We start from the raw sequence: 12,554 nt of genomic DNA, 5'->3' as shown, positions 1-12,554 counted from the left end.
AAATTTCAGCTCCCTAAGTTTCTTTCAATGCTTTCTCTTTGAAATGACATGCCATTGATGTAAAGATCAAAGGAGCGGACAAATTGAAACAACAATGGCAGCATTGCTCAAAATGTGTGATGATGGGTGACACTTTTTTTTTTTAATAGGGATTGAACAGTAACCAATATTTAGACTTGCATACTGTATGCACCTGTGGGTGAGATAGTGAAAACTTGTGGCCAAAATGCAGCTAGTGCTATGTGCTGGGCTAGGTGCATGCATTCAATCCCAGTTATTCTCTTTATTGTTGTTTACAAACTTCAGAATCCCTTGCGATTGTCTTTTGTTTCTTTCATATTTTGCAAATTTCTGCTACACGCTGGGTTTGAATGCATCGTATGATATTGAGTACCGGTATTTCTACCGGCTCAAATGTGAAAATTACCCAACCCTATTATTATACTATTGTATTGTATTGTATCGCATATCATGTCATGTATTATGTGTTACAGTATTATATATTATGTATTGTGCGGTGTATTATGTGTTACAGTATTATATATTATGTATTGTGCGGTGTATTATGTGTTACAGTATTATATATTATGTATTGTGTGGTACATCATGTTTTGTATTATGTCTAAATATACAAGTATACTTATTCGATTATTATTATTATGTATTGTATCATATTTTATGTTTTACCATATTGTATTATGTTGTCCAGAATTATTATTATGTATTGTACTATTTCATGTATTTTGTCATATATTTTTATTACACATTTTGTATGGTATCTTATTGTGTTGTGTATATTTTGTTATATATTATATTATTAGATAAGTGTTATGTATTGTACAGTATCAAATATATTATTATATAACCTTATATAATGTATCTTTTTATACATTTATATACATAATTCTGTATTGTATTGTACTCTATGCTTCGCATTATTATTATTATATTGTATTACGCTTTACTTTTATTATGTACTGCATTGTATCATATCATATCTTACATGGTGCATTACTGATATGTGACATAAGATACTGTATGATATAATATGATATGCTTTATCATTTATCATATATCATATCATATATCATTTTGTTTTACAGAGTTTGAGTAATGTCGCTTGAGTTATTTGCGACAATATGGTGGAATCAGTAAATGTCATTGCAAGTTTTAACAAGCAGGGATGGGAAAAACATCCTCATTTTGGCTTTAGACACAGCTAGTTTTATTGAACCTGCAGTCAAATGAGTTAATCAATCTGCCAGAGGATAGGAGCACCAGTTGCAAAAGCCAAACTGGACCTGATTTTCAAATATTTGTAAAGAAAAAGCTACTCGTACACTGCGCGCTCATAAGAGCAAGTTCAACTCGGAATGCACCAAGCAAATATTTAAGATGCGGACGATTGTTTTGAACGTTTTAATACTCCCCCAGTGATGTCTTTGAATGGCTGCACTTTATATTTCAGTAGTTTTGGAAAGAGCGGTGGAATAGTCAAATGTAGTGAAATGCTGACCTCTAGAGGCTAAGCGTAGAAATTCATGTCAGCCCGTGTTCATTATCTCCAACTCAAACCTCGAGGTGCATTTGCGTATTCTACATGATGATAGTACACATACCTGCAGTAGCATTCTTCATTTACATCTACTGACCACAAAAGTCAGTCGGACACGCACTGCCGAGTCTCGTTGTAATTTCGCAGGTCAGAATAATAGTGGTGAATCGGCTCAGTAAATCACTGAACTTTGACTGAGGACAACATTGTTTTTTTCCATCCATCACAACCCTCGCCACAAAAATTAGCCGAGCGGCAATGACCTCGGTGCTTGACGTCATCACTTTCCACCCCGAAAGAGTCACCAGCTTGTGACAAAGTTGACAGCGATGCCGGTGCTGTCTCTGTTGTCTTCGAGAGCCGGGATAACTACAGAGGTCCGGAGCAATGGGCCGTGGATGTTTTGGACCGATGAGTGCCAAGAAAAAGGGTCACCTGGTTCACTACGACACGCCATGTTTCCTGTGCAGCTGTGAGGAGGATGTTTCGCCTTCTGCCGTCAACGGAATCAACATGCGTGGTGGATGGAACATGACGAGCTGTCTTCACCAACCTCAACGACAGAAACTAAAGAAAGAAAATATTTAATTTCCGTTTTTGTGATTATACCAGTGGCGACAAATCTTTCCTCGACAAAATTAACCGCCATGGACTGGCGAAATTATGTTAGCGACTCTTCGACGATATTTTATTTCTGGAAACCGAACATTCACCTTCAAAAAGGACTAAAAGTAAAGTTTTTGAGATGACCAAAATAGTGATCTGATTTGTGAGCCTCACTGCGATCGACAAAGCATCAAATATTTTTCTTTCGGTCGTGTCAACAAACAACAAAGTTATAAAATGTGTTTTTACTAAGCATCGGCAACTGGTATTAGCCGTGATATCTAAAATATAAAAGCATGACAATTCTGATTCAGATCCTGTATATAGACCATTTTGGACTTTTTTGGCACCACATCGAACTTTTGTGGCTGTGAAGCAATTTTCATTTTTAACGTTCTCAGATTCAGACTCAGATGGACTCAGATGTTTCTGTCTCGTACTTGACTTGGACCTTTGTGGACTCTCACTTGACTTGGACTCGGACCCTCACAAATCTGACTTGACTTGGACTCCGATCTTTGTGACTGGAACTTGACTCAGATTTAAACTTTTGTGGACTCTGACTTGACTTGGTCTCAAACCCTTGTCAATCTCACGTGACTTGGACTCAAACCCTTGTCAATCTCATTTGACTTGGACTCAAACCCTTGTCAGTCTCACTTGACTTGGACTCAAACCTTTGTGAATTTGACTCGACTTGGACTCAAACCTTTGTGAATCTGACTCGACTTGGACTCCGACTTTTGTGACTAACTTGACTTAGATTCGAACCTTTGTGACTTGGACTTGACTCTGACCTTTGTTACTCTAACTTGACTTAGACTCAGACCTTTGTGATTCTGACTTGACGTTGACTCAGATATTTGTTCCTTGAACTTGACTTAGGTTCAAACCTTTATGGACTCTGACTTGACTTAGATTCAAACCTTTGCCAATCTCATTTGATTTGCGCTCGAACCTCTGTGAATCTGACTTGACTCGACTCTGACCTTTGTCACTCTAACCTGACTTAGACTCAGACCTTTGTGACTCTGATTTGACTTTGAGCCTGACATTTGAGTTGTTTCCTTGACTGACTCAAACTTGAATTAAAGACCTTTGTGACTCAAACTTGACTTAAATTTTAACTTTTTTTACTCAAAATTGACTAAGACTCAATCAAGGTGGACTTGTTCAAATGTCATTGAATGTTTTCCCTGAAAAAAACGCCAACATTTTTTTTGGTAAATAATGAAACGGAGATAACACATTTCACATTTTAGCCACAGTGCATTCCACCACCAGAGGAAAGGTCATGTGATAGTGGAACAAATGGAAAAAAGGAAATAGCCTTGTCCGGGTCAGCAGATAACAGGGAAGGACAACAGGGTAAAAGCATCAGCAGACACAGAAAGGACAGGATGCTGCTGATGTCCTCAGAGGGAGTCCTTTTAAAAGTGCTGGGAATCGGTAGCTGGACACACCTAAACATTACTGTAACTACCAAATTGCCACATCAGTAGGATGCTTGTTTGTCATCATTTAATTGTATTTATTTGTGAAGGCTCTGAAAGTAGCTGGCACTGAAAATGATTTTTACATTCGTTGATACAGAAAATCACGTTTATTTGCACAGGCGATTTGTTGATGCAGATAAATTCACAGCTTATACAACATCACTTATTGGACTAAAGTCAGTTGAAAACTATTTAAAGCTGTACTTTAAAGGGATCGTTTTTTATGTAATCATTTTCAGCAGTATCAAGTTCATATTTTGTCATTATTATTTTTCATGTACGATTAATAATTTTAAACATGTTGCCATTCGCAAAAGTGACATCACATGTGCTCAGGGCTCTTGAAATGCAATCATGGCTCACCTGTTTTGCGAGGTTGGTCATGTGACACACAAGCTGAGCCGTGATTGGTTGTTACCTGAGCTCTTAGCACATGTGATGCCTTTTCTGGCGGATAGCAAGTAGCAAAGAAGGCATTAATTGAGCATGACCATCAATTGTACCATTTGGAGTATTTACAGTATTGCTATAGATATTGAGATTGTTATATAGATTGTTATAGATTGACTCCAATCTCCATGTCTGCCTATTTGTGTAGTTTTTATTTTTATTCATGCTAATTGTCTAATTTGAGCAACATTATGTCATGTTTATGAACTCAACAATATGGTTCCATTAAAAGAAAACATGCTATTAATAGGACGTAAGCTTTAAAATTCCATAGTATTTTTTTTTAAATCTAAAAGTACTTGGTATTGATGTCGGTATCACGGATACAGGCACGATTGTTTACTTCGTATGGATAGACGCCAACATCTCAATTATCGCACAGCTCTCCTAAGATTTTCTGGAACACAGTTAAGTGGTCATCGACACAAAATGAGTGATCTTCAGTGAGTGGCTCCAAAAGACGACTTGGATTGCAGTGGCGTTTTGTGCGCTGCTAAATCCAATCACTTGTGAATTGAATGTTGCTGTTTGACTTGGTGATGCAATCACGGGGAACGTTCTGACGACATTGCGCGAAACGACAGCGGCCCTTTTGATGTGAGGTGAACCTTTAAAAAAAATGAATATTTCATGCAAAACGGGGGCGAACCTATGTAAAATGAAAGATCGCAACTATTGACATCATGCAACTGGATATTGTTTCACTTCTTATTTCAATACTATACCAATAAATCGATATTATCTCTCAGCCCTGCTGGACTATATCCACATTGATTTAATTGCGAGTACACACTTGTTGTTGGTTTGCTGAAATAAATTAATGTGTTTTTGGATTCCGCTCAACTCCCAGAATGAATGCATGCGTCGTTTTCCGTGCTGCCTTCCTGCATCTGACAGCGTCCCTCCCTCTTTTTCTCTCCTCCGCTCTCTCATTTAGGCTGTTCACCGGCAAAGCACGCACGCACAAAGCTCCAATTCTTCCTTTCTTTTTGTCACACCGGATGAATAAAACCCCGAGGGCTGCCATAGCCCGTGTGCATGATCCACGCAGCTCCGCTCCTGGATGTCGTTTTAACAAGGTATGCTGAATTCATGTATTTTCCCCCCTCTCCGATGTGAGCATGTCGTCATAGATTCCTTCTGTCTTCCTGAAACGATCTATTAAAATGTCAAGCCGCCTTCATTTTACCGCATTGTATCAACAATCGCGACGTTAACGTTGCGCTGGAGTTTTGCTGCTACTGCGCAGTGCAAAAAAAAAAAAAAAAAAAAAGACTCAAGTGGCATTTTTTGTAAATGCGCTAATAGCGTTTGTGGACTTTGGCTTTTGCTTGTTTACCGACCTCTACCGGAGGAGGGATGACATCGTGGGAATGTAGCTTCTATTGGGTGGCGTGGAGGCGCGAATTGGAAGGTCTTTGTGAGTCCCGATTTTGTGTTGACATCATCATGCGGGCTCCCGGATTCTTGCAGGGTCCAAAATCTACTCCCCCTCTCTGGGTAACGCTCGCTCTTTGTCATGAGCGAGTTGCGTGCATATTCGATCAGCTGTTTCAGTGTGTGCCCAAGCTTGTCAAACACTCTTGCTTGCAATTACGCACACACACACAAAACACACACTCCACTCGCGCATTGCTGGGACATGCAAACGGCGTGCTCTGGAGAAATCGCATTTGCTTTTTGCCTGCATGCTCAGGCTTGTCTTTTTGTCGTTGTTCGGGTGCATTTTTAAACACTTCTCTCCATTCATAGAAGTTTCTCAGAGAGCTAGCCTATTCATTGGTGTCCACTGTAGTGGACATTCGTTTAGGGGACATCTTTTGACTCATTCGAGCCACCCGGCTAAGTCTATTTGTGTTCAGTAGAGGACATGCTGGCCTTTACAATGATGTCTTGTGTTTAGGTGGGATGCAATTCACTTTGATGTCTAACTGAGAAAATATGGACTGAGTGGACATAAATGAATGAATTGGGACTGGGCCTCAGGAGGATATATAAGCAAAAGTATGGATTGGGAAATGTGACCCAGCTGCCTCACAGGTCTGGGGGTCAAGGTTCAAGTTTTGACAAATACTTAGTTCCATTCCAAAAACCTGCACGCTTTATATATGATATTTTTCAGACAAAAAATGAACAGGTATATTTTTGTATAGGCCGCAGGTTGTGACATCAGATATTTACGCAGAAAGATGACCTTGGCCATTTTTTTTTTTACATTTTTGTTTTTTTGAATTTCTTTCACAACTGCCTGGTTACAGCAACATCATGCCTCCAACAAAGACTGAACATGCCTGCATGTTTAGAAACAAGAGCAGCACAAACATATTTTCAACATAACACTCAGGTTTGGAAGAATACTGCAACAACACAACAGTAAAATGCCTATTTGCATTTACTAATGGAGAATGCCCCTTAAATCTGAGTAAATCAGCAGTTCAAGCTCAAAATCAATACTTGGATACTATCCAAAGTTCGCCCCCTGGTGGCTAGCAAAAAAACAAAACCCTGAAGATAAACCACTCTGGACTATAAGACGCAGTGTTAAAACCCTGAGAAAAAAGTAGCAACTCATGGTCTGAAAATTAGGGTAATTAATACAATACACTAAATTGCACAGTGAGCAGGAATGCTTGTTTGCGTATAACTTCATTTACATGTTTTTTTTGTTAGCCTGTCTAAGAAAAGATTTGAAGTGCCTAAAATTAAACAAACCACTGCCATCTACTGTAGCGGATGTGCAATTGCGCTTTGTAAGGCAAAAAGAAAAAAAAAAACATGTCCCCTCTCACACCCACACACACACACAATTTGATAAAGTTTGAAAAGCACTAATGTAAAAAGCACCATTAAAATGCAACCCAGGAAGATTGGCGCAGGTGAGCGCCTTTGTTCAATGATTAATTGCAACGATGTCGGATGGCAACACATGGCCGACACGCACCAACGCACCCGTGCCGTCTGCTGCATCAGCTTTGCCTCGTCACTGTGCATTTCACTCACGCGGCTAAGAAAGATGGCACCGGCAGCTTTCCCACATGCTCCTCAGCATCACAATGAACGATCGTCAACATCAATCGGATTCGGGATTCAGATTTTGATTAAAGTGGAAAACCACTGTAGTTTAAATACACAAGTATGTGAGTTACCTAGAGTAATCGATTACTTTTATACTTAACAACTTAAAGCCGATTACTTTGGCACTAAATGATCTAAAGTAGTTATTTATCTTAGTACTGAGTTACCTAAAGTAATCGTTAGTACTTTTTTTGTCAAAGTTTTTACCTATGTTCTTTAGTAGCTGAAGTAATTGATTGCTTTAGTACTTGAGAACTTAAAGTAATCATATAACGTCTGACTTAAATACCTAAAACTGATTAATTTAGTACTTAATTATCTAAAATAATCACTTACCTATAGTAATCAATTAGTACTTAATTACCAAAATTTATTACGTCAGCACTTAATTAGTATTCAATCACCTTAATACTGAGTTATCTAAAGTAAATGAATACTTAAAAAAATGTTAAAATATGGTTTTATTAAGGAACGAGCTAATGGATGGAAATGTATTTTTTTAGTCCGACTAATCGTTAAAATAATTGACAGATTAAGCGATTATTGAAGTACCCATAGGTAGCAACTAAAAGTGCCAAAATTAATTGATTAATCGACAACCAACCGACGAACTAATTAATCTACCACATTTTAATACTACTAATACTAGTAATCGTTTAGAACCTTGACATTGTTCAAATCATTGGATTTTAGCCTTTAGAATTCTGAAAATATTCAACAGACGCGAACCCAATCTGGATTTTATTTGGGCATATTTCTGGGTTTGTGATTGCACACTTGATTCTACTCCCTTTTCAAATGCAGATTTTAATTTTTTTTTTTAGTACAGCTGTAACGTTGGCTGTAATTAGATCATGAAAGATTACCTAATGAAGTGCCTGGTGAGTATATTGCCATGTAATTGCTTGTGAATTTGAAATTTAATCGTGCTGACTGGGACGGACAATGAATGTCTAACCCCCCGATGCTCCTTCATGCTCATGCTGTTCTTCTCTACCTGAGCATGGCTTGAGTTGGGCGACTGATATTTATTCACTTTATAGCTTTTGTTCTGATTGCAACATTGGGTCTGTCCTCTGGATGTTCTTTTATGTGTTACATCTTACCTCTGACTGATATCTCCAGATAGCATCAGTTTTTTAGTGGGGGGTTGCGTTATGAAACTCTACCCCAAGCAACAGCAGCGCTCAGCTATTCTGATGATTACGATGAGTCAGCAGGTTCTCCTGGCCAATTCTTTTTGTCGTATACCAACAGTTCCCGACTGTTGCCTTTCAATAAAAACCCAAACCTCAAAAGATGCATAGATGTTTGCACAATCCTTTGTATGTTACATACAGTCCACACATATACCGTATATTAGGCTGGATTTTTATTTTGACACCTTTCGAGGAATGTTGACCTGTCAGCCACATAAGCCGAGTTTTGAAACGCAAATGTGCATTTTTATACAGGCCGTGTTCTTACTTACAATAATTACCGTAATGGGACAAACTAGAGGCGGATGTCAGTTGGCTGTTAGTAGCCAGTGCCTGTTGCAGCTAAAAGTACATGTTAGGTTGTAAATGTTAAGTTCAGGCAACATAGAGCATTTAATTAACAACAAACAGGAAGGAAGACAACTAGGTTTTTCTCACGAGGAAAGCGGACGGGAACCTGGAGATGCAGTTTACGAGTCCATGATGCTATTTTCTTTCACAGCAATATCAAGAGCGACCCCATTCTGCTTTTGCCCGTTGGTCGGGTCACTGCGCCTGTCTCTTTTTTATAGCTGCTTTACATGCGTCAATACCTCTTCTTCACAAACAACAATAACAGGAAACATTCATCCATACTAATTTACCAATATACATGTTGCAGAAAACTAATATGGGATAAACTATATACAATTATTCTAACAGTAATGGCATTATTTTCAAAAAAAGAATCAAGCAGATTGAACCAACATCCGAGTCCATCCTTGTTGACACACAGGAATACTAGTAAAATGGAGTCTCCAGCTGATTCAATTAAGAGTGTCAAGCAACTATAGAGCTTGAGAATACAGAAAGGTATTCCATTTGGCTTGTTTCTTAATTGTGGTCTTTTGGCATATGTGCACAATCATAACCTTAATGGAAGACAGGCGCTGTGAAACTGGGTATTTATGGCAAAATGAACTTGAGCTGCGTCGCAAGGAAAAGGAAAAAAAAAAAAAGCAACTGCTTTGAGCGCATTCAATGTTACACTGGCGAGGCGTTCGCTGACCGCTCACAATGTGGGAAATCTGAATATGTGTGGGTTTAAATAGCCCTGGTTACATGTAAACAAGGCCTAAGTTGTGTGATTTAGCCCAATACTGACTCAGACAAGTAGTTAGCAAAGGCTCACGGCCCGATTGTTTGCCGCAGATGATGAGATGCACAGGTGACTCCCAGTCCCGACGGGCCTGTCATGCTTCTCAACTTGTCGGACAGGTTGGATAACACTTGCTGGCGTTATGACACCTCTTGTTTGTGCGTGTGGCTTTTGTTTTACCTGACTTTTTTGGTTAGTATAAATTCACAGTGCGTATCGTCGTAGGTCTTACCAGTGATTCTTAACACTTTCACATAAGGGTAATAAAGAATCATTCTGGTTTGTTGTTGTTGTTTTTTAACGCTTGCTGTACTAGACGGTAAATCCGAACTAGATGGGAAAATTCCGCGAGGGTTGGCCAGTTTTGCGAATACAAATTGGGACATTGAATTTTTTACAAGGGCTGGCCTTGAGCGAGAACGTGAACTTGCTTGGAGCATATCCCCATGGTTTCAAGTCCACAGCATCCTTATTGTGCTTGGGTTCATCACTCTCCTGTTTAATAGTCAATAGAATAGCTGAATTTATGTTTCCATAAGATACATGGGCTTTTTTTTTCTTTTTGTGTGACATACCCTGGAATTATTAAACATAATTTGAAACGCGCTATCTCAATGGGACACGTGTTTGCACTTTTTGATGGACCTTGGATCAGTCTCTATGCACATAGGCTCCAGCTTTTGTATGACTAAAAAAAAATGTAACTGGCATACAGAATGGATAGATGTAAGAATGGATGCATGAATGTCCGAATTGTCCTTGAACAAGACACTGAACAAACAGTTGGTCCTGATGCTGCTTCATCACTTGGTAAATAACTAGTTGGTGTGAAGCGCTTTGAGTACTCAAGGTAGAAAATTGAAAAAAGTAAAAGGTAAAAAAGTGAAATTCCATTTACCATTCAAAAATGTATGTGTGAATAATGGATGGATGGTTATGAAAAGATAGATATGATGCATGTAGAAAGATGGATGAACAGATCGTGGATGCGTGGCTCATTATGGAAAGATGGATGATGGATGGATGGATGGATGATGGATGATGTGGAAAGATGGGCAGGTGATGGATGTAGAAAGATGGATGAATTGGTAATGGTTGGAGGGATATTTTGGAATGTTTGATAGATGGATTAGTGAATGAATGGGTGAATGGATTGATGATTGATGGATTTGAAAAGATGGATTGATGATGGGTGTAGAAAAATGGATGGATGATTATGGACATTTTGGTGGATGAGTGAATGGATGGATGATGGTAGGATGGTAGAAGGAATGGATCCATGGGTGGATGGATGGATAGATGATAGATGGAAGGATGGATGGATGGATGGATGGATGGAGGGTGGATGGATGGATGGATGATAGAAGAATGGATGGATTATGTACAGACGTGAAAAGATGGACAGATGGCCTATGTAGGAATATGGATGAATGGATGATGGTTGGAAGGATATTATGGAAAGTCAGATAGATGATTGAGAGGATGGATGGATGGGTTTGGAAAGACAGATACATGATTCATATAGAAAGATGAATGAATGAGTGAATGATGGTAGAATGGTTGATGAAAAGTTGGAACAATGGATGAGTGAATGGATGGCTGGATGATAGTTGCTTCATCTGTTCGTTCGTCTGTAGCTCAGTCTGTTGTGTATGTTATGCTTTCCAACATTGTTCCTGGTCACCCTGGTTTCACCTCCAAAACCCGTTCATTTTCTCTACAATGGTCATTTCCTTTCCTGTTCATTTCCAATGTTCATTCATACTCTAAATGAGTGTTTTGTGTAAGCGAAAGTTTAACTTGCTGTCACTCTCCACTGATTGACCCGCTGCCCGGGTCGCATTCTGTTTCTCACTCAATGTCTGCACAGGAAATGCACTATGCATAATAGATGAACGCATCTACTCGGCATTCGTTTTTTTTAATTCCACTGAATGGAACTCTTTCGATAACGGTTTCATGATGTTGTTGTTATGTTATGATAGTCAGACTGACTTCACGTCTTCCCTTTGAAAGTTTGCGCCGACAGAAAACAGCTTAAACGAACGTGGAATTTGATCAAGCTATAGCTTGGCTTTAAAGTTTCACACCTGAGTTAATAATAGAAAAGAGGATTGGAGTTCCTCTTGGGTGTTGGTGCGTCTAGACACTCCTAAGGATTGGTGCTAACAATAATTGGTTATGTAAGACCAGTTATGCTACTGATCCAAGCAAACGTTTTTTTTTGTATGTTTTTTTTCATGTCTGATATTGAACTGCTTTAGCTGTTGTCTCCTTTCATTTTGCACCGTCGTAAATCGAGCTTATTTGTGCACCGAGCACAAATGGTTCAGGCTAGGTGAGTACAGATACCAGCCTTATTTTAAGGTATTGATACTCGCAACGACAGTCGATATCAATAATCATCAGGAACTAGATATTTGAGGAATAGAAAAATGTATATCTTATGGTAGTTTTGAGGAAAATTTCCAAATTGAAATATAAATATCTGTCTTTGTATCTGGCAGTAAATCTAATGAATAAAAATTATTTGTGGTATTGGTACTTGATATCAGTTACTACTCAAGAATTGTGTTCTGGTACTGATATTAAGCATCTTTACATATAATAATGTAAGAGATTGTTTTGTGATTAGATGTATGCATTATAGCTATGTTTGTTTATTTGTTTTGTCACCAGCATGGTTTAAAAGTCTCTCGGTCTAGGCACTATTTGCAATGGGAAAGAATAACGGAATGTAATTGAAAATTGATTGAGAATTTATTATTATTATTTTTTATCAATTGGTCAATTTAAAGGATGATTCATTTGCGATGAAGATATTAGTATCAGTATCAACCTTGAAAAAAATAAACACATCAGTTTACCTCTAATTATGATACCAATACTTTCTCTTTGACTAAAAATGAATATTGGCTCCAAATATTGATTATCAGCCTCATTGACAAATAGTAATAGTTATTATTAACAGTAGTATTGATCAGTATCAGCCCTGATTGGTATCTGTGCCGGGCCTGGAGAAAGAACGAAATTCA

At 38.4% G+C, this 12,554-nt stretch overlaps 1 protein-coding gene across 5 annotated transcripts in view; it reads left to right on the top strand.

Annotated features, from left to right (window-relative positions):
* The first annotated feature begins 4,244 nt into the window (after positions 1–4,244).
* LOC148418747 (band 4.1-like protein 1) overlaps positions 4,245–12,554 on the top strand; it is a 50,870-nt gene continuing 42,560 nt past the window's right edge. The window contains exons 1-2 of one of the 5 annotated variants that reach the window (XM_088422820.1): positions 4,245–4,704; positions 5,045–5,186. The gene's annotated coding sequence lies outside the window, so the exon portion shown is untranslated. The remainder of the gene's footprint in view (positions 4,705–5,044; positions 5,187–12,554) is intronic. The other 4 variants (XM_088422819.1, XM_088422818.1, XM_088422821.1 and 1 more) reach the window with 4 other exon arrangements.

Source organism: Hippichthys cyanospilos, chromosome 9 (genome assembly GCF_059441005.1).
Source record: "Hippichthys cyanospilos isolate Australia breed blue-spotted pipefish chromosome 9, RoL_Hcya_1.0, whole genome shotgun sequence".
Lineage (NCBI taxonomy): Eukaryota > Metazoa > Chordata > Actinopteri > Syngnathiformes > Syngnathidae > Hippichthys > Hippichthys cyanospilos.
The sequence above is the reverse complement of the archived record's forward strand: the minus strand, read 5'-3'. Positions and strand labels throughout refer to the sequence as shown.